General features: G+C 44.0%; 66 non-coding genes across 66 annotated transcripts; all 66 read right to left on the bottom strand.

Moving 5' to 3' along the window:
* Nucleotides 1-12: 12 nt before the first annotated feature.
* Nucleotides 13-85, bottom strand: Trnat-cgu (transfer RNA threonine (anticodon CGU)). The gene has a single exon. It is a non-coding gene; the product is annotated as a tRNA-Thr (tRNA).
* A 248-nt stretch (nt 86-333) lies between these two features.
* On the bottom strand, nt 334-406 carry Trnat-ugu (transfer RNA threonine (anticodon UGU)). Its single transcript has one exon. It is a non-coding gene; the product is annotated as a tRNA-Thr (tRNA).
* An 87-nt stretch (nt 407-493) lies between these two features.
* On the bottom strand, nt 494-566 carry Trnat-cgu (transfer RNA threonine (anticodon CGU)). Its single transcript has one exon. It is a non-coding gene; the product is annotated as a tRNA-Thr (tRNA).
* An 88-nt stretch (nt 567-654) lies between these two features.
* Nucleotides 655-727, bottom strand: Trnat-cgu (transfer RNA threonine (anticodon CGU)). Its single transcript has one exon. It is a non-coding gene; the product is annotated as a tRNA-Thr (tRNA).
* An 88-nt stretch (nt 728-815) lies between these two features.
* On the bottom strand, nt 816-888 carry Trnat-cgu (transfer RNA threonine (anticodon CGU)). The gene has a single exon. It is a non-coding gene; the product is annotated as a tRNA-Thr (tRNA).
* Nucleotides 889-1,136: 248 nt separating this feature from the next.
* On the bottom strand, nt 1,137-1,209 carry Trnat-ugu (transfer RNA threonine (anticodon UGU)). The gene has a single exon. It is a non-coding gene; the product is annotated as a tRNA-Thr (tRNA).
* A 248-nt stretch (nt 1,210-1,457) lies between these two features.
* Nucleotides 1,458-1,530, bottom strand: Trnat-cgu (transfer RNA threonine (anticodon CGU)). The gene has a single exon. It is a non-coding gene; the product is annotated as a tRNA-Thr (tRNA).
* Nucleotides 1,531-1,777: 247 nt separating this feature from the next.
* Nucleotides 1,778-1,850, bottom strand: Trnat-cgu (transfer RNA threonine (anticodon CGU)). Its single transcript has one exon. It is a non-coding gene; the product is annotated as a tRNA-Thr (tRNA).
* Nucleotides 1,851-1,938: 88 nt separating this feature from the next.
* On the bottom strand, nt 1,939-2,010 carry Trnat-cgu (transfer RNA threonine (anticodon CGU)). The gene has a single exon. It is a non-coding gene; the product is annotated as a tRNA-Thr (tRNA).
* Nucleotides 2,011-2,098: 88 nt separating this feature from the next.
* Nucleotides 2,099-2,171, bottom strand: Trnat-cgu (transfer RNA threonine (anticodon CGU)). Its single transcript has one exon. It is a non-coding gene; the product is annotated as a tRNA-Thr (tRNA).
* An 88-nt stretch (nt 2,172-2,259) lies between these two features.
* Trnat-cgu (transfer RNA threonine (anticodon CGU)) lies at nt 2,260-2,332 on the bottom strand. Its single transcript has one exon. It is a non-coding gene; the product is annotated as a tRNA-Thr (tRNA).
* An 87-nt stretch (nt 2,333-2,419) lies between these two features.
* Nucleotides 2,420-2,492, bottom strand: Trnat-ugu (transfer RNA threonine (anticodon UGU)). Its single transcript has one exon. It is a non-coding gene; the product is annotated as a tRNA-Thr (tRNA).
* Nucleotides 2,493-2,578: 86 nt separating this feature from the next.
* Nucleotides 2,579-2,651, bottom strand: Trnat-cgu (transfer RNA threonine (anticodon CGU)). The gene has a single exon. It is a non-coding gene; the product is annotated as a tRNA-Thr (tRNA).
* Nucleotides 2,652-2,738: 87 nt separating this feature from the next.
* Trnat-cgu (transfer RNA threonine (anticodon CGU)) lies at nt 2,739-2,811 on the bottom strand. The gene has a single exon. It is a non-coding gene; the product is annotated as a tRNA-Thr (tRNA).
* An 88-nt stretch (nt 2,812-2,899) lies between these two features.
* On the bottom strand, nt 2,900-2,972 carry Trnat-cgu (transfer RNA threonine (anticodon CGU)). The gene has a single exon. It is a non-coding gene; the product is annotated as a tRNA-Thr (tRNA).
* A 248-nt stretch (nt 2,973-3,220) lies between these two features.
* Trnat-cgu (transfer RNA threonine (anticodon CGU)) lies at nt 3,221-3,293 on the bottom strand. The gene has a single exon. It is a non-coding gene; the product is annotated as a tRNA-Thr (tRNA).
* Nucleotides 3,294-3,381: 88 nt separating this feature from the next.
* Trnat-cgu (transfer RNA threonine (anticodon CGU)) lies at nt 3,382-3,454 on the bottom strand. The gene has a single exon. It is a non-coding gene; the product is annotated as a tRNA-Thr (tRNA).
* An 88-nt stretch (nt 3,455-3,542) lies between these two features.
* Trnat-cgu (transfer RNA threonine (anticodon CGU)) lies at nt 3,543-3,615 on the bottom strand. The gene has a single exon. It is a non-coding gene; the product is annotated as a tRNA-Thr (tRNA).
* An 87-nt stretch (nt 3,616-3,702) lies between these two features.
* On the bottom strand, nt 3,703-3,776 carry Trnat-ugu (transfer RNA threonine (anticodon UGU)). Its single transcript has one exon. It is a non-coding gene; the product is annotated as a tRNA-Thr (tRNA).
* Nucleotides 3,777-3,863: 87 nt separating this feature from the next.
* Trnat-ugu (transfer RNA threonine (anticodon UGU)) lies at nt 3,864-3,936 on the bottom strand. The gene has a single exon. It is a non-coding gene; the product is annotated as a tRNA-Thr (tRNA).
* Nucleotides 3,937-4,023: 87 nt separating this feature from the next.
* Trnat-cgu (transfer RNA threonine (anticodon CGU)) lies at nt 4,024-4,095 on the bottom strand. Its single transcript has one exon. It is a non-coding gene; the product is annotated as a tRNA-Thr (tRNA).
* A 248-nt stretch (nt 4,096-4,343) lies between these two features.
* Nucleotides 4,344-4,416, bottom strand: Trnat-ugu (transfer RNA threonine (anticodon UGU)). The gene has a single exon. It is a non-coding gene; the product is annotated as a tRNA-Thr (tRNA).
* Nucleotides 4,417-4,504: 88 nt separating this feature from the next.
* Nucleotides 4,505-4,577, bottom strand: Trnat-cgu (transfer RNA threonine (anticodon CGU)). The gene has a single exon. It is a non-coding gene; the product is annotated as a tRNA-Thr (tRNA).
* An 88-nt stretch (nt 4,578-4,665) lies between these two features.
* Nucleotides 4,666-4,738, bottom strand: Trnat-cgu (transfer RNA threonine (anticodon CGU)). Its single transcript has one exon. It is a non-coding gene; the product is annotated as a tRNA-Thr (tRNA).
* Nucleotides 4,739-4,826: 88 nt separating this feature from the next.
* On the bottom strand, nt 4,827-4,899 carry Trnat-ugu (transfer RNA threonine (anticodon UGU)). Its single transcript has one exon. It is a non-coding gene; the product is annotated as a tRNA-Thr (tRNA).
* Nucleotides 4,900-4,986: 87 nt separating this feature from the next.
* Trnat-ugu (transfer RNA threonine (anticodon UGU)) lies at nt 4,987-5,059 on the bottom strand. Its single transcript has one exon. It is a non-coding gene; the product is annotated as a tRNA-Thr (tRNA).
* Nucleotides 5,060-5,146: 87 nt separating this feature from the next.
* On the bottom strand, nt 5,147-5,219 carry Trnat-ugu (transfer RNA threonine (anticodon UGU)). The gene has a single exon. It is a non-coding gene; the product is annotated as a tRNA-Thr (tRNA).
* An 87-nt stretch (nt 5,220-5,306) lies between these two features.
* On the bottom strand, nt 5,307-5,379 carry Trnat-ugu (transfer RNA threonine (anticodon UGU)). Its single transcript has one exon. It is a non-coding gene; the product is annotated as a tRNA-Thr (tRNA).
* Nucleotides 5,380-5,466: 87 nt separating this feature from the next.
* Nucleotides 5,467-5,539, bottom strand: Trnat-ugu (transfer RNA threonine (anticodon UGU)). Its single transcript has one exon. It is a non-coding gene; the product is annotated as a tRNA-Thr (tRNA).
* Nucleotides 5,540-5,787: 248 nt separating this feature from the next.
* Trnat-cgu (transfer RNA threonine (anticodon CGU)) lies at nt 5,788-5,860 on the bottom strand. The gene has a single exon. It is a non-coding gene; the product is annotated as a tRNA-Thr (tRNA).
* Nucleotides 5,861-6,109: 249 nt separating this feature from the next.
* Trnat-cgu (transfer RNA threonine (anticodon CGU)) lies at nt 6,110-6,182 on the bottom strand. The gene has a single exon. It is a non-coding gene; the product is annotated as a tRNA-Thr (tRNA).
* Nucleotides 6,183-6,431: 249 nt separating this feature from the next.
* Nucleotides 6,432-6,504, bottom strand: Trnat-ugu (transfer RNA threonine (anticodon UGU)). Its single transcript has one exon. It is a non-coding gene; the product is annotated as a tRNA-Thr (tRNA).
* An 87-nt stretch (nt 6,505-6,591) lies between these two features.
* Trnat-cgu (transfer RNA threonine (anticodon CGU)) lies at nt 6,592-6,664 on the bottom strand. Its single transcript has one exon. It is a non-coding gene; the product is annotated as a tRNA-Thr (tRNA).
* An 87-nt stretch (nt 6,665-6,751) lies between these two features.
* Nucleotides 6,752-6,824, bottom strand: Trnat-cgu (transfer RNA threonine (anticodon CGU)). The gene has a single exon. It is a non-coding gene; the product is annotated as a tRNA-Thr (tRNA).
* An 88-nt stretch (nt 6,825-6,912) lies between these two features.
* On the bottom strand, nt 6,913-6,985 carry Trnat-cgu (transfer RNA threonine (anticodon CGU)). The gene has a single exon. It is a non-coding gene; the product is annotated as a tRNA-Thr (tRNA).
* Nucleotides 6,986-7,233: 248 nt separating this feature from the next.
* Trnat-cgu (transfer RNA threonine (anticodon CGU)) lies at nt 7,234-7,306 on the bottom strand. The gene has a single exon. It is a non-coding gene; the product is annotated as a tRNA-Thr (tRNA).
* An 87-nt stretch (nt 7,307-7,393) lies between these two features.
* Nucleotides 7,394-7,466, bottom strand: Trnat-cgu (transfer RNA threonine (anticodon CGU)). The gene has a single exon. It is a non-coding gene; the product is annotated as a tRNA-Thr (tRNA).
* An 88-nt stretch (nt 7,467-7,554) lies between these two features.
* On the bottom strand, nt 7,555-7,627 carry Trnat-cgu (transfer RNA threonine (anticodon CGU)). The gene has a single exon. It is a non-coding gene; the product is annotated as a tRNA-Thr (tRNA).
* A 248-nt stretch (nt 7,628-7,875) lies between these two features.
* On the bottom strand, nt 7,876-7,948 carry Trnat-cgu (transfer RNA threonine (anticodon CGU)). The gene has a single exon. It is a non-coding gene; the product is annotated as a tRNA-Thr (tRNA).
* A 249-nt stretch (nt 7,949-8,197) lies between these two features.
* Nucleotides 8,198-8,270, bottom strand: Trnat-cgu (transfer RNA threonine (anticodon CGU)). The gene has a single exon. It is a non-coding gene; the product is annotated as a tRNA-Thr (tRNA).
* Nucleotides 8,271-8,357: 87 nt separating this feature from the next.
* On the bottom strand, nt 8,358-8,431 carry Trnat-ugu (transfer RNA threonine (anticodon UGU)). Its single transcript has one exon. It is a non-coding gene; the product is annotated as a tRNA-Thr (tRNA).
* An 87-nt stretch (nt 8,432-8,518) lies between these two features.
* Trnat-ugu (transfer RNA threonine (anticodon UGU)) lies at nt 8,519-8,591 on the bottom strand. The gene has a single exon. It is a non-coding gene; the product is annotated as a tRNA-Thr (tRNA).
* Nucleotides 8,592-8,678: 87 nt separating this feature from the next.
* Trnat-cgu (transfer RNA threonine (anticodon CGU)) lies at nt 8,679-8,750 on the bottom strand. The gene has a single exon. It is a non-coding gene; the product is annotated as a tRNA-Thr (tRNA).
* Nucleotides 8,751-8,998: 248 nt separating this feature from the next.
* Nucleotides 8,999-9,071, bottom strand: Trnat-ugu (transfer RNA threonine (anticodon UGU)). Its single transcript has one exon. It is a non-coding gene; the product is annotated as a tRNA-Thr (tRNA).
* Nucleotides 9,072-9,159: 88 nt separating this feature from the next.
* Trnat-cgu (transfer RNA threonine (anticodon CGU)) lies at nt 9,160-9,232 on the bottom strand. The gene has a single exon. It is a non-coding gene; the product is annotated as a tRNA-Thr (tRNA).
* Nucleotides 9,233-9,319: 87 nt separating this feature from the next.
* On the bottom strand, nt 9,320-9,392 carry Trnat-ugu (transfer RNA threonine (anticodon UGU)). The gene has a single exon. It is a non-coding gene; the product is annotated as a tRNA-Thr (tRNA).
* Nucleotides 9,393-9,479: 87 nt separating this feature from the next.
* Trnat-ugu (transfer RNA threonine (anticodon UGU)) lies at nt 9,480-9,552 on the bottom strand. The gene has a single exon. It is a non-coding gene; the product is annotated as a tRNA-Thr (tRNA).
* Nucleotides 9,553-9,639: 87 nt separating this feature from the next.
* Trnat-ugu (transfer RNA threonine (anticodon UGU)) lies at nt 9,640-9,712 on the bottom strand. The gene has a single exon. It is a non-coding gene; the product is annotated as a tRNA-Thr (tRNA).
* Nucleotides 9,713-9,799: 87 nt separating this feature from the next.
* Trnat-ugu (transfer RNA threonine (anticodon UGU)) lies at nt 9,800-9,872 on the bottom strand. Its single transcript has one exon. It is a non-coding gene; the product is annotated as a tRNA-Thr (tRNA).
* A 408-nt stretch (nt 9,873-10,280) lies between these two features.
* Trnat-cgu (transfer RNA threonine (anticodon CGU)) lies at nt 10,281-10,353 on the bottom strand. The gene has a single exon. It is a non-coding gene; the product is annotated as a tRNA-Thr (tRNA).
* Nucleotides 10,354-10,441: 88 nt separating this feature from the next.
* Trnat-cgu (transfer RNA threonine (anticodon CGU)) lies at nt 10,442-10,514 on the bottom strand. Its single transcript has one exon. It is a non-coding gene; the product is annotated as a tRNA-Thr (tRNA).
* A 249-nt stretch (nt 10,515-10,763) lies between these two features.
* Trnat-cgu (transfer RNA threonine (anticodon CGU)) lies at nt 10,764-10,836 on the bottom strand. Its single transcript has one exon. It is a non-coding gene; the product is annotated as a tRNA-Thr (tRNA).
* Nucleotides 10,837-11,084: 248 nt separating this feature from the next.
* Trnat-ugu (transfer RNA threonine (anticodon UGU)) lies at nt 11,085-11,157 on the bottom strand. The gene has a single exon. It is a non-coding gene; the product is annotated as a tRNA-Thr (tRNA).
* A 248-nt stretch (nt 11,158-11,405) lies between these two features.
* On the bottom strand, nt 11,406-11,478 carry Trnat-cgu (transfer RNA threonine (anticodon CGU)). The gene has a single exon. It is a non-coding gene; the product is annotated as a tRNA-Thr (tRNA).
* An 88-nt stretch (nt 11,479-11,566) lies between these two features.
* Nucleotides 11,567-11,639, bottom strand: Trnat-cgu (transfer RNA threonine (anticodon CGU)). The gene has a single exon. It is a non-coding gene; the product is annotated as a tRNA-Thr (tRNA).
* An 84-nt stretch (nt 11,640-11,723) lies between these two features.
* On the bottom strand, nt 11,724-11,799 carry Trnat-cgu (transfer RNA threonine (anticodon CGU)). Its single transcript has one exon. It is a non-coding gene; the product is annotated as a tRNA-Thr (tRNA).
* A 248-nt stretch (nt 11,800-12,047) lies between these two features.
* On the bottom strand, nt 12,048-12,120 carry Trnat-cgu (transfer RNA threonine (anticodon CGU)). Its single transcript has one exon. It is a non-coding gene; the product is annotated as a tRNA-Thr (tRNA).
* Nucleotides 12,121-12,208: 88 nt separating this feature from the next.
* Nucleotides 12,209-12,281, bottom strand: Trnat-ugu (transfer RNA threonine (anticodon UGU)). The gene has a single exon. It is a non-coding gene; the product is annotated as a tRNA-Thr (tRNA).
* An 88-nt stretch (nt 12,282-12,369) lies between these two features.
* Trnat-cgu (transfer RNA threonine (anticodon CGU)) lies at nt 12,370-12,442 on the bottom strand. Its single transcript has one exon. It is a non-coding gene; the product is annotated as a tRNA-Thr (tRNA).
* An 88-nt stretch (nt 12,443-12,530) lies between these two features.
* On the bottom strand, nt 12,531-12,603 carry Trnat-cgu (transfer RNA threonine (anticodon CGU)). The gene has a single exon. It is a non-coding gene; the product is annotated as a tRNA-Thr (tRNA).
* An 87-nt stretch (nt 12,604-12,690) lies between these two features.
* On the bottom strand, nt 12,691-12,763 carry Trnat-cgu (transfer RNA threonine (anticodon CGU)). The gene has a single exon. It is a non-coding gene; the product is annotated as a tRNA-Thr (tRNA).
* Nucleotides 12,764-12,851: 88 nt separating this feature from the next.
* On the bottom strand, nt 12,852-12,923 carry Trnat-cgu (transfer RNA threonine (anticodon CGU)). Its single transcript has one exon. It is a non-coding gene; the product is annotated as a tRNA-Thr (tRNA).
* A 248-nt stretch (nt 12,924-13,171) lies between these two features.
* Trnat-cgu (transfer RNA threonine (anticodon CGU)) lies at nt 13,172-13,244 on the bottom strand. The gene has a single exon. It is a non-coding gene; the product is annotated as a tRNA-Thr (tRNA).
* Nucleotides 13,245-13,653: 409 nt separating this feature from the next.
* On the bottom strand, nt 13,654-13,726 carry Trnat-cgu (transfer RNA threonine (anticodon CGU)). The gene has a single exon. It is a non-coding gene; the product is annotated as a tRNA-Thr (tRNA).
* Nucleotides 13,727-13,814: 88 nt separating this feature from the next.
* Trnat-ugu (transfer RNA threonine (anticodon UGU)) lies at nt 13,815-13,887 on the bottom strand. The gene has a single exon. It is a non-coding gene; the product is annotated as a tRNA-Thr (tRNA).
* A 247-nt stretch (nt 13,888-14,134) lies between these two features.
* Trnat-ugu (transfer RNA threonine (anticodon UGU)) lies at nt 14,135-14,207 on the bottom strand. Its single transcript has one exon. It is a non-coding gene; the product is annotated as a tRNA-Thr (tRNA).
* Between the last annotated feature and the right edge of the window lie 67 nt (nt 14,208-14,274).

The following is a 14,274-nucleotide window of genomic DNA, read 5'->3' as shown; positions in this document are numbered from 1 at the left end:
ACGCTATGCTCTAGCCACCAGTGAGGATTGAACTCACGACCCCTGGTTTACGAGACCAGTGCTCTAACCACTGAGCTATAGTGGCTACGTTAGCACCTTCGCCACTGAAGCAAAGATAAACTTTTTACAAATGACATTCACACACGTAAAAGTGAAAAAATACGCTATGCTCTAGCCACCATTGAGGATTGAACTCACGACCGCTGGTTTACAAGACCGGTGATCTAACCACTGAGCTATATTGGCTACGTTAGAACCTTCGCCCTGAAGAAAAGATAAACTTTTTACAAATGACATCCAACCACGTAAAAGTGAAAAAATACGCTATGCTCTAGCCACTGGTGAGAATTGAACTCACAACCCCTTGTTTACAAAACCAGTGCTCGAACCACTGAGCTATAGTGGCTACGTTAGCACCTTCGCCCTGAAGCAAAGATAAACGTTTTACAAATGATATCCACACACGTAAAAGTGAAAAAATACGCTATGCTCTAGCCACCAGTGAGGATTGAACTCACGACCCCTGGCTTACGAGATCAGTGCTCTAACCACTGAGCTATAGTAGCTACGTTAGCACCTTCGCCCTGAAGCAAAGATAAACTTTTTACAAATGACATCCACACACGTAAAAGTGAAAAAAATACGCTATGTTCTAGCCACCAGTGAGGATTGAACTCACGACCCCTGGTTTACGAGACCAGTTCTCTAACCACTGAGCTATGATGGCCAGGTTAGCACCTTCACCCCTGGAGCAAAGATAAACTTTTTACAATTGACATCCACACACGTAAAAGTGAAATTATACGCTATGTTCTAGCCACCAGTGAGGATTGAACTCACGACCCCTGGTTTACGAGACCAGTGCTCTAACCACTGAGCTATAGTGGCTACGTTAGCACCTTCGCCACTGAAGCAAAGATAAACTTTTTACAAATGACATCCACACACGTAAAAGTGAAAAAATACGCTATGCTCTAGCCACCATTGAGGATTGAACTCACGACCGCTGGTTTACAAGATCGGTGCTCTAACCACTGAGCTATATTGGCTACGTTAGAACCTTCGCCCTGAAGCAAAGATAAACTTTTTACAAATGACATCCAACCACGTAAAAGTGAAAAAATACGCTATGCTCTAACCACTAGTGAGAATTGAACTCACGACCCCTGGTTTACAAGACCAGTGCTCTAACCACTGAGCTATAGTGGCTACGTTGGCACTTTCGCCCTGAAGCAAAGATAAACTTTTTACAAATGACATCCACACACGTAAAAGTGAAAAAATACGCTATGCTCTAGCCGCCAGTGTGGATTGAACTCACGACCCCTGGTTTACGAGAACAGTGCTCTAACCACTCAGCTATGATGGCTACGTTAGCACCTTCGCCCCTGAAGCAAAGATAAACTTTTTACAAATGACATCCACACACGTAAAAGTGAAAAAATACGCTATGCTCTAGCCACCAGTGAGGATTGAACTCACGACCCCTGGTTTACGAGACCAGTGCTCTAACCACTGACTTATAGTGGCTACGTTAGCACCTTCGCCCTGAAGCAAAGATAAACCTTTTACAAATGACATCCACACACGTAAAAGTGAAAAAATACGCTATGCTCTAACCACTAGTGAGGATTGAACCCAGACCACTGGCTTACGAGACCAGTGCTCTAACCACCTCAGTTATAGTGGCTACGTTAGCACCTTCGTCCTGAAGCAAAGATAAACTTTTTACAAATGACATCCACACACGTAAAAGTGAAAAAATACGCTATGCTCTAGCCACCAGTGAGGATTGAACTCACGACCCCTGGTTTACGAGACCAGTTCTCTAACCACTAAGCTATAATGGCTACGTTAGCACCTTCGCCCCTGAAGCAAAGATAATTTTTTTACAAATGACATCCACACACGAAAAAGTGAAAAAATACGCTATACTCTAGCCACTAGTGAGGATTGAACTCACGACCCTGGTTTACGAGACCAGTGCTCTAACCACTGAGCTATGATGGCTACGTTAGCACCTTCGCCCCTGAAGCAAAAATAAACTTTTTACAAATGACATCCACATACGTAAAAGTGAAAAAATACGCTATGTTCTAGCCACCAGTGAGGATTGAACTCACGACCCCTGGTTTACGAGATCAGTGCTCTAACAACTGATCTATAGTGGCTACGTTAGCACCTTCGCCCCTGAAGCAAAGATAAACTTTTTACAGATGACATCCACACACGTAAAAGCGAAAAAATACGCTATGCTCTAGCCACCAGTGAGGATCGAACTCACGACCCCTGGTTTACGAGATCAGTGCTCTAACCACTGAGCTATAGTGGCTACGTTAGCACCTTCGCCCTGAAGCAAAGATAAACTTTTTACAAATGACATCCACACACGTAAAAGTGAAAAAATACGCTATGCTCTAGCCACGAGTGAGAATTGAACTCACCACCCCTGGTTTACAAGACCAGTGCTCGAACCACTGAGCTATAGTGGCTACGTTAGCACCTTCGCCCTGAAGCAAAGATAAACGTTTTACAAATGATATCCACACACGTAAAAGTGAAAAATACGCTATGCTCTAGTCACCAGTGAGGATTGAACTCACGACCCCTGATTTACGAGATCAGTGCTCTAACCACTGAGCTATAGTGGCTACGTTAGCACCTTCTCCCTGAAGCAAAGATAAACTTTTTACAAATGACATCCACACACGTAAAAGTGAAAAAATACGCTATGCTGTAGCCACCAGTGAGGATTGAACTCACGACCCCTGGCTTACGTGACCAGTTCTCTAACCACTGAGCTATGATGGCTACGTTAGCACCTTCACCCCTGGAGCAAAGATAAACTTTTTACAAATGACATCCACACACGTAAAAGTGAAATTATACGCTATGCTCTAGCCACCAGTGAGGATTGAACTCACGACCCCTGGTTTACGAGACCAGTGCTCTAACCACTGAGCTATAGTGGCTACGTTAGCACCTTCGCCACTGAAGCAAAGATAAACTTTTTACAAATGACATCCACACACGTAAAAGTGAAAAAATTCGCTATGCTCTAGCCACCATTGAGGATTGAACTCACGACCGCTGGTTTACAAGACCGGTGCTCTAACCACTGAGCTATATTGGCTACGTTACCACCTTCGCCCTGAAGCAAAGATAAACTTTTTAAAAATGACATCCACACACGTAAAAGTGAAAAAATACTCTTTGCTCTAGCCACAAGTGAGGATTGAACTCACGACCCCTGGTTTACGAGACCAGTGCTCTAACCACTGAGCTATAGTGGTTACGTTAGCACCTTCGCCCCTGAAGCAAAGATAAACTTTTTACAAATGACATCCACACACGTAAAAGTGAAAAAATACGCTATGTTGTAGCCACCAGTGAGGATTGAACTCCCGACCCCTGGTTTACGAGACCAGTTCTCTAACCACTGAGCTATGATGGCTACGTTAGCGCCTCCACCCCTGAAGCAAAGATAAACTTTTTACAAATGACATCCACACACCGAACAGTGAAAAAATACGCTATGCTCTAGCCACCAGTGAGGATTGAACTCACGACCCCTGGTTTACGAGACCAGTGCTCTAACCACTGAGCTATAGTGGCTACGTTATCACCTTCGCCCTGAAGCAAAGATAAACTTTTTACAAATGACATCCACACACGTAAAAGTGAAAAAATACGCTATGCTCTTGCCACCAGTGAGGATTCAACTCACGACCACTGGCTTACAAGACCAGTGCTCTAACCACCTGAGCTATAGTGGCTACGTTTGCCCCTTCGCCCTGAAGCAAAGATAAACTTTTTACAAATGACATCCACACACGTAAAAGTGAAAAAATACGCTATGCTCTAGCCACTAGTGAGGATTGAACTCACGACCCCTGGTTTACAAGACCAGTGATCTAACCACTGATCTATAGTGGCTACGTTAGCATTTTCGCCCTGAAGCAAAGATAAACTTTTTACAAATGACATCCACACACGTAAAAGTGAAAAAATACGCTATTCTCTAGCCACTAGTGAGGATTGAACTCACGACCCTGGTTTACGAGACCAGTGCTCTAACCACTGAGCTATAGTGGCTACGTTAGCATTTTCGCCCTGAAGCAAAGATAAACTTTTTACAAATGACATCCACACACGTAAAAGTGAAAACATACTCTATGCTCTAGCCACCAGTGTGGATTGAACTCACGACCCCTGGTTTACGAGAACAGTGCTCTAACCACTCAGCTATGATGGCTACGTTAGCACCTTCGCCCCTGAAGCAAAGATAAACTTTTTACAAATGACATCCACACACGTAAAAGTGAAAAAATACGCTATGCTCTAGCCACCAGTGAGGATTGAACTCACGACCCCTGGTTTACAAGACCAGTGCTCTAACCACTGAGCTATGATGGCTACGTTAGCACCTTCGCCCCTGAAGCAAAGATAAACTTTTTACAAATGACATCCACACACGTAAAAGTTAAAAAATACGCTATGCTGCAGCCCCCAGTGAGGATTGAACTCACGACCCCTGGTTTACGAGACCAGGTCTCTAACCACTGAGCTATGATGGCTACGTTAGCACCTTCACCCCTGAAGCAAAGATAAACTTTTTACAAATGACATCCACACACGTAAAAGTGAAAAAATACGCTATGCTCTAGCCACCAGTGAGGATTGAACTCACGACCCCTGGTTTACGAGACCAGTGCTCTAACCACTGAGCTATAGTGGCTACGTTAGCGCCTTCGCCCCTGAAGCAAAGATAAACTTTTTACAAATGACATCCACACACGTAAAAGTGAACAAATACGCTATGCTCTAGCCACCATTGAGGATTGAACCCACGACCGCTGGTTTACAAGACCAGTGCTCTAACCACTGAGTTATAGTGGCTACGTTAGCACCTTCGCCTTGAATCAAAGATAAACTTTTTACAAATGACATCCACACACTTAAAAGTGAAAAAATACGCTATGCTCTAGCCACCAGTGAGGATTGAACCCACGACCCCTGGTTTACAAGACCAGTGCTCTAACCACTGAGCTATAGTGGCTACGTTAGCACCGTCGCCCTGAAGCAAAGATAAATTTTTTACAAATGACATCCACACACGTAAATGGGAAAAAATACGCTATGCTCTAGCCACTAGTGAGGATTGAACTCACGACCCCTGGTTTACAAGACCAGTGCTCTAACCACTGAGCTATAGTGGCTACGTTAGCACCTTCGCCCTGAAGCAAAGATAAACTTTTTACAAATGACATCCACACACGTAAATGGGAAAAAATACGCTATGCTCTAGCCACTAGTGAGGATTGAACTCACAACCCCTGGTTTACAAGACCAGTGCTCTAACCACTGAGCTATAGTGGCTACGTTAGCATTTTCGCCCTGAAGCAAAGATAAACGTTTTACAAATGACATCCACACACGTAAAAGTGAAAAAATACGCTATGCTCTAGCCACTAGTGAGGATTGAACTCACGACCCCTGGTTTACAAGACCAGTGCTCTAACCACTGAGGCATAGTGGCTACGTTAGCAGTTTCGCCCTGAAGCAAAGATAAACTTTTTACAAATGACATCCATACACGTAAAAGTGAAAAAATACGCTATGCTGCAGCCACCAGTGAGGATTTAACTCACGACCCCTGGTTTACGAGACGTGTTCTCTAACCACTGAGCTATGATGGCTACGTTAGCACCTTCGCCCCTGAAGCAAAGATAAACTTTTTACAAATGACATCCACACACGTAAAAGTGAAAAAATAATCTATACTCTAGCCACCAGTGAGGATTGAACTCACGACCCCTGGTTTACGAGACCAGTGCTCTAACCACGGAGCTATAGTGGCTACGTTCGCACCTTCGCCCCTGAAGCAAAGATAAACTTTTTACAAATGACATCCACACACGTAAAAGTGAAAACATACGCTATGCTCTAGCCACCAGTGTGGAATGAACTCACGACCCCTGGTTTACGAGACCAGTTCTCTAACCACTGAGCTATGATGGCTACGTTAGCACCTTCACCCCTGAAGCAAAGATAAACTTTTTACAAATGACATCCACACACGTAAAAGTGAAAAAATACGCTATGCTCTAGCCACCAGTGAGGATTGAACTCACGACCCCTGGTTTACGAGACCAGTGCTCTAACCACTGAGCTATAGTGGCTACGTTAGCACCTTCGCCCCTGAAGCAAAGATAAACTTTTTTACAAATGACATCCACACACGTAAAAGTGAAAATACACGCTATGCTCTAGCCACCATTGAGGATTGAACTCACGACCGCTGGTTTACAAGACCGGTGATCTAACCACTGAGCTATATTGGCTACGTTAGAACCTTCGCCCTGAAGAAAAGATAAACTTTTTACAAATGACATCCAACCACGTAAAAGTGAAAAAATACGCTATGCTCTAGCCACTGGTGAGAATTGAACTCACAACCCCTTGTTTACAAAACCAGTGCTCGAACCACTGAGCTATAGTGGCTACGTTAGCACCTTCGCCCTGAAGCAAAGATAAACGTTTTACAAATGATATCCACACACGTAAAAGTGAAAAAATACGCTATGCTCTAGCCACCAGTGAGGATTGAACTCACGAATCCTGGTTTACGAGACCAGTGCTCTAACCACTGAGCTATAGTGGCTACGTTAGCACCTTCGCCCTGAAGCAAAGATAAACTTTTTACAAATGACATCCACACACGTAAAAGTGAAAAAATACGCTATGCTGTAGCCACCAGTGAGGATTGAACTCACGACCCCTGGTTTACGAGACCAGTTCTCTAACCACTGAGCTATGATGGCCAGGTTAGCACCTTCACCCCTGGAGCAAAGATAAACTTTTTACAATTGACATCCACACACGTAAAAGTGAAATTATACGCTATGTTCTAGCCACCAGTGAGGATTGAACTCACGACCCCAGATTTACGAGACCAGTGCTCTAACCACTGAGCTATAGTGGCTACGTTAGCACCTTCGCCACTGAAGCAAAGATAAACTTTTTACAAATGACATCCACACACGTAAAAGTGAAAAAATACGCTATGCTCTAGCCACCATTGAGGATTGAACTCACGACCGCTGGTTTACAAGACCGGTGCTCTAACCACTGAGCTATATTGGCTACGTTACCACCTTCGCCCTGAAGCAAAGATAAACTTTTTAAAAATGACATCCACACACGTAAAAGTGAAATTATACGCTATGTTCTAGCCACCAGTGAGGATTGAACTCACGACCCCTGGCTTACGAGATCAGTGCTCTAACCACTGAGCTATAGTGGCTACGTTAGCAACTTCGCCCTGAAGCAAAGATAAACTTTTTACAAATGACATCCACACACGTAAAAGTGAAAAAATACGCTATGCTGTAGCCACCAGTGAGGATTGAACTCACGACCCCTGGTTTACGAGACCAGTTCTCTAACCACTGAGCTATGATGGCCAGGTTAGCACCTTCACCCCTGGAGCAAAGATAAACTTTTTACAATTGACATCCACACACGTAAAAGTGAAATTATACGCTATGTTCTAGCCACCAGTGAGGATTGAACTCACGACCCCAGGTTTACGAGACCAGTGCTCTAACCACTGAGCTATAGTGGCTACGTTAGCACCTTCGCCACTGAAGCAAAGATAAACTTTTTACAAATGACATCCACACACGTAAAAGTGAAAAAATACGCTATGCTCTAGCCACCATTGAGGATTGAACTCACGACCGCTGGTTTACAAGACCGGTGCTCTAACCACTGAGCTATATTGGCTACGTTACCACCTTCGCCCTGAAGCAAAGATAAACTTTTTAAAAATGACATCCACACACGTAAAAGTGAAAAAATACTCTTTGCTCTAGCCACAAGTGAGGATTGAACTCACGACCCCTGGTTTACGAGACCAGTGCTCTAACCACTGAGCTATAGTGGTTACGTTAGCACCTTCGCCCCTGAAGCAAAGATAAACTTTTTACAAATGACATCCACACACGTAAAAGTGAAAAAATACGCTATGCTGTAGCCACCAGTGAGGATTGAACTCCCGACTCCTGGTTTACGAGACCAGTTCTCTAACCACTGAGCTATGATGGCTACGTTAGCGCCTCCACCCCTGAAGCAAATATAAACTTTTTACAAATGACATCCACACACCGAACAGTGAAAAAATACGCTATGACCTAGCCACCAGTGAGGATTGAACTCACGACCCCTGGTTTACGAGACCAATGCTCTAACCACTGAGCTATAGTGGCTACGTTATCACCTTCGCCCTGAAGCAAAGATAAACTTTTTACAAATGACATCCACACACGTAAAAGTGAAAAAATACGCTATGCTCTTGCCACCAGTGAGGATTCAACTCACGACCACTGGCTTACAAGACCAGTGCTCTAACCACCTGAGCTATAGTGGCTACGTTTGCCCCTTCGCCCTGAAGCAAAGATAAACTTTTTACAAATGACATCCACACACGTAAAAGTGAAAAAATACGCTATGCTCTAGCCACTAGTGAGGATTGAACTCACGACCCCTGGTTTACAAGACCAGTGATCTAACCACTGATCTATAGTGGCTACGTTAGCATTTTCGCCCTGAAGCAAAGATAAACTTTTTACAAATGACATCCACACACGTAAAAGTGAAAAAATACGCTATTCTCTAGCCACTAGTGAGGATTGAACTCACGACCCTGGTTTACGAGACCAGTGCTCTAACCACTGAGCTATAGTGGCTACGTTAGCATTTTCGCCCTGAAGCAAAGATAAACTTTTTACAAATGACATCCACACACGTAAAAGTGAAAACATACTCTATGCTCTAGCCACCAGTGTGGATTGAACTCACGACCCCTGGTTTACGAGAACAGTGCTCTAACCACTCAGCTATGATGGCTACGTTAGCACCTTCGCCCCTGAAGCAAAGATAAACTTTTTACAAATGACATCCACACACGTAAAAGTGAAAAAATACGCTATGCTCTAGCCACCAGTGAGGATTGAACTCACGACCCCTGGTTTACAAGACCAGTGCTCTAACCACTGAGCTATGATGGCTACGTTAGCACCTTCGCCCCTGAAGCAAAGATAAACTTTTTACAAATGACATCCACACACGTAAAAGTGAAAAAATACGCTATGCTGCAGCCACCAGTGAGGATTGAACTCACGACCCCTGGTTTACGAGACCAGGTCTCTAACCACTGAGCTATGATGGCTACGTTAGCACCTTCGCCCTGAATCAAAGATAAACTTTTTACAAATGACATCCACACACTTAAAAGTGAAAAAATACGCTATGCTCTAGCCACCAGTGAGGATTGAACTCACGACCCCTGGTTTACAAGACCAGTGCTCTAACCACTGAGCTATAGTGGCTACGTTAGCACCTTCGCCCTGAAGCAAAGATAAACTTTTTACAAATGACATCCACACACGTAAATGGGAAAAAATACGCTATGCTCTAGCCACTAGTGAGGATTGAACTCACAACCCCTGGTTTACAAGACCAGTGCTCTAACCACTGAGCTATAGTGGCTACGTTAGCACCTTCGCCCTGAAGCAAAGATAAACTTTTTACAAATGACATCCACACACGTAAATGGGAAAAAATACGCTATGATCTAGCCACTAGTGAGGATTGAACTCACGACCCCTGGTTTACAAGACCAGTGCTCTAACCACTGAGCTATAGTGGCTACGTTAGCACCTTCGCCCTGAAGCAAAGATAAACTTTTTACAAATGACATCCACACACGTAAATGGGAAAAAATACGCTATGCTGCAGCCACCAGTGAGGATTGAACTCACGACCCCTGGTTTACAAGACCAGTGCTCTAACCACTGAGGTATAGTGGCTACGTTAGCAGTTTCGCCCTGAAGCAAAGATAAACTTTTTACAAATGACATCCATACACGTAAAAGTGAAAAAATACGCTATGCTGCATCCACCAGTGAGGATTGAACTCCCGACCCCGGGTTTACGAGACCAGTTCTCTAACCACTGAGCTATGATGGCTACGTTAGCACCTTCACCCCTGAAGCAAAGATAAACTTTTTACAAATGACATCCACACACGTAAAATTGAAAAAATACGCTATTCTCTAGCCACTAGCGAGGATTGAACTCACGAGCCCTGCTTTACGAGACCAGTGCTCTAACCACTGAGCTATTGTGGCTACTTTAGCACCTTCGCCCTGAAGCAAAGATAAACGTTTTACAAATGACATCCACACACGTAAAAGTGAAAAAATACGCTATGCTGTAGCCACCAGTGAGGATTTAACTCACGACCCCTGGTTTACGAGACGAGTTCTCTAACCACTGAGCTATGATGGCTACGTTAGCACCTTCGCCCCTGAAGCAAAGATAAACTTTTTACAAATGACATCCACACACGTAAAAGTGAAAAAATACGCTATACTCTAGCCACCAGTGAGGATTGAACTCACGACCCCTGGTTTACGAGACCAGTGCTCTAACCACGGAGCTATAGTGGCTACGTTAGCACCTTCGCCCCTGAAGCAAAGATAAACTTTTTACAAATGACATCCACACACGTAAAAGTGAAAACATACGCTATTCTCTAGCCACCAGTGTGGAATGAACTCACGACCCCTGGTTTACGAGACCAGTTCTCTAACCACTGAGCTATGATGGCTACGTTAGCACCTTCACCCCTGAAGCAAAGATAAACTTTTTACAAATGACATCCACACACGTAAAAGTGAAAAAATACGCTATGCTCTAGCCACCAGTGAGGATTGAACTCACGACCCCTGGTTTACGAGACCAGTGCTCTAACCACTGAGCTATAGTGGCTACGTTAGCACCTTCGCCCCTGAAGCAAAGATAAACTTTTTACAAATGACATCCACACACGTAAAAGTGAAAAAACACGCTATTCTCTAGCCACCATTGAGGATTGAACTCACGAGCCCTGCTTTACGAGACCAGTGCTCTAACCACTGAGCTATAGTGGCTACTTTAGCACCTTCGCCCTGAAGCAAAGATAAACTTTTTACAAATGACATCCACACACGTAAAAGTGAAAAAATACGCTATGCTCTAGCCACTAGTGAGGATTGAACTCACGACCCCTGGTTTACAAGACCAGTGCTCTAACCACTGAGCTATAGTGGCTACGTTAGCAGTTTCGCCCTGAAGCAAAGATAAACTTTTTACAAATGACATCCATACACGTAAAAGTGAAAAAAAACGCTATGCTGCAGCCACCAGTGAGGATTGAACTCCCGACCCCGGGTTTACGAGACCAGTTCTCTAACCACTGAGCTATGATTGCTACGTTAGCACCTTCACCCCTGAAGCAAAGATAAACTTTTTACAAATGACATCCACACACGTAAAAGTGAAAAAATACGCTATGCTCTAGCCACCAGTGAGGATTGAACTCACGACCCCTGGTTTACGACACCAGTGCTCTAACCACTGAGCTATGATGGCTACGTTAGCACCTTCGCCCCTGAAGCAAAGATAAACTTTTTACAAATGACATGCACACACGTAAAAGTGAAAAAATACGCTATGCTCTAGCCACCAGTGAGGATTGAACTCACGAGCCCTGCTTTACGAGACCAGTGCTCTAACCACTGAGCTATAGTGGCTACTTTAGCACCTTCGCCCTGAAGCAAAGATAAACTTTTTACAAATGACATCCACACACGTAAAAGTGAAAAAATACGCTATGCTGTATCCACCAGTGAGGATTTAACTCACGACCCCTGGTTTACGAGACCAGTTCTCTAACCACTGAGCTATGATGGCTACGTTAGCACCTTCGCCCCTGAAGCAAAGATAAACTTTTTACAAATGACATGCACACACGTAAAAGTGAAAAAATACGCTATGCTCTAGCCACCAGTGAGGATTGAACTCACGAGCCCTGCTTTACGAGACAAGTGCTCTAACCACTGAGCTATTGTGGCTACTTTAGCACCTTCGCCCTGAAGCAAAGATAAACGTTTTACAAATGACATCCACACACGTAAAAGTGAAAAAATACGCTATGCTGTAGCCACCAGTGAGGATTTAACTCACGACCCCTGGTTTACGAGACGAGTACTCTAACCACTGAGCTATGATGGCTACGTTAGCACCTTCGCCCCTGAAGCAAAGATAAACTTTTTACAAATGACATCCACACACGTAAAAGTGAAAAAATACGCGATACTCTAGCCACCAGTGAGGATTGAACTCACGACCCCTGGATTACAAGACCAGTGCTCTAAAAACGGAGCTATAGTGGCTACGTTAGCACCTTCGCCCCTGAAGCAAAGATAAACTTTTTACAAATGTCATCCACACACGTAAAAAAGAAAACATACGCTATGCTCTAGCCACCAGTGTGGATTGAACTCACGACCCCTGGTTTACGAGAACAGTGCTCTAACCACTGAGCTATGATGGCTACGTTAGCAAATTCGCCCCTGAAGCAAAGATAAACTTTTTACAAATGACATCCACACACGTAAAAGTGAAAAAATACGCTATGCTGCAGCCACCAGTGAGGATTGAACTCACGACCCCTGGTTTACGAGACCAGTTCTCTAACCACTGATTTATGATGGCTACGTTAGCAGTTTCGCCCTGAAGCAAAGATAAACTTTTTACAAATGACATCCATACACGTAAAAGTGAAAAAATACGCTATGCTGCAGCCACCAGTGAGGATTGAACTCCCGACCCCGGGTTTACGAGACCAGTTCTCTAACCACTGAGCTATGATGGCTACGTTAGCACCTTCACCCCTGAAGCAAAGATAAACTTTTTACAAATGACATCCACACACGTAAAAGTGAAAAAATACGCTATTCTCTAGCCACTAGTGAGGATTGAACTCACGACCCTGGTTTACGAGACCAGTGGTCTAACCACTGAGCTATAGTGGCTACGTTAGCATTTTCGCCCCTGAAGCAAAGATAAACTTTTTACAAATGACATGCACACACGTAAAAGTGAAAAAATACGCTATGCTCTAGCCACCATTGAGGATTGAACTCACGAGCCCTGCTTTACGAGACCAGTGCTCTAACCACTGAGCTATAGTTGCTACTTTAGCACCTTCGCCCTGAAGCAAAGATAAACTTTTTACAAATGACATCCACACACGTAAAAGTGAAAAAATACGCTATGCTCTAGCCACCAGTGAGGATTGAACTCACGACCCCTGGCTTACGAGACCAGCGCTCTACCCATTGAGCTATGATGGCTACGTTAGCACCTTCGCCCCTGAAGCAAAGATAAACTTTTTACAAATGACATGCACACACGTAAAAGTGAAAAAATACACTATGCTCTAGCCACCAGTGAGGATTGAACTAACGAGCCCTGCTTTACGAGACCAGTGCTCTAACCACTGAGCTATAGTGGCTACTTTAGCACCTTCGCCCTGAAGCAAAGATAAACTTTTTACAAATGACATCCACACACGTAAAAGTGAAAAAATACGCTATGCTGTAGCCACCAGTGAGGATTGAACTTACGACCCCTGGTTTACGAGACCAGTGCTCTAACCACGGAGCTGTAGTGGCTACGTTAGCACCTTCACCCCTGAAGCAAAGATAAACTTTTTACAAATGACATCCACACACGTAAAAGTGAAAAAATACGCTATTCTCTAGCCACAATTGAGGATTGAACTCACGACCCCTGGATTACGAGACCAGTGCTCTAACCACTGAGCTATAGTGGCTACGTTAGCACCTTCGCCCCTGAAGCAAAGATAAACTTTTTACAAATGACATCCACACACGTAAAAGTGAAAAAATACGCTATGCTCTAGCCACCATTGAGGATTGAACTCACGACCGCTGGATTACAAGACCAGTGCTCTAACCACTGAGCTATAGTGGTTACGTTACCACCTTCGCCCTGAAGCAAATATAAACTTTTTACAAATGACATCCACACACGTAAAAGTGAAAAAATACGCTATGCTCTAGCCACCATTGAGGATTGAACCCACGACCGCAGGTTTACAAGACCAGTGCTTTAACCACTGAGTTATAGTGGCTACGTTAGCACCTTCGCCCTGAAGCAAAGATAAACTTTTTACAAATGACATCCACACACGTAAAAGTGAAAAAATACGCTATGCTCTAGCCACCAGTGAGGATTGAACTCACGACCCCTGGTTTACAAGACCAGTGCTCTAACCACTGAGCTATAGTGGCTACGTTAGCACCTTCGCCCCGAAGCAAAGATAAATTTTTTACAAATGTCATCCACACACGTAAATGG

This window comes from Argiope bruennichi, chromosome 10, assembly GCF_947563725.1.
Source record: "Argiope bruennichi chromosome 10, qqArgBrue1.1, whole genome shotgun sequence".
Taxonomy (NCBI): Eukaryota; Metazoa; Arthropoda; class Arachnida; order Araneae; family Araneidae; genus Argiope; species Argiope bruennichi.
This window is presented reverse-complemented; position numbering and strand designations above follow the sequence as displayed.